Here is a 488-nt window from a genome sequence, read left to right on the forward strand (position 1 = left end):
TTATTGCATTGTTGTAACTTCCTTTTCTAAGTCAGTTCCATTAGACATCCTAAAGTACATTAAGTATACTGTTTTTATTTCATTTGGCTTTGTTATAGTTTAATTAAGAGTACCAATATTCTAGCTATTTATTGTATAATTCAGATATTCATTTAAATTCTTATCTTTAGCATCTGACTTTACTATTTATACTGTTCCCTGGTAGGAAAGTGATGTCTTCGAATTTACAACCCTAAAATCGGGGGGTTCGATTCTTCTCGGTGGACACAGCAGATAGACCAAGATGGCTTTGCTTTTAGAAAACAAACTATTGACCTTGTCATGTTACTTGACTCTACTTCTAAACAGTGACATCATCATAGTAATTTATCTCAGATTTTAGACTACTGTAACGTTACACTTTTTGAGTTGTTTAATGGTTTTTATTTATCACGAGACGTTTGTTTTTAAGTTTTGTTTGTTTTTGGAATTTCGCACAAAGCTACTCG

The sequence above is a fragment of the Tachypleus tridentatus genome, chromosome 7 (assembly GCF_004210375.1).
Source record: "Tachypleus tridentatus isolate NWPU-2018 chromosome 7, ASM421037v1, whole genome shotgun sequence".
Taxonomy (NCBI): Eukaryota; Metazoa; Arthropoda; class Merostomata; order Xiphosura; family Limulidae; genus Tachypleus; species Tachypleus tridentatus.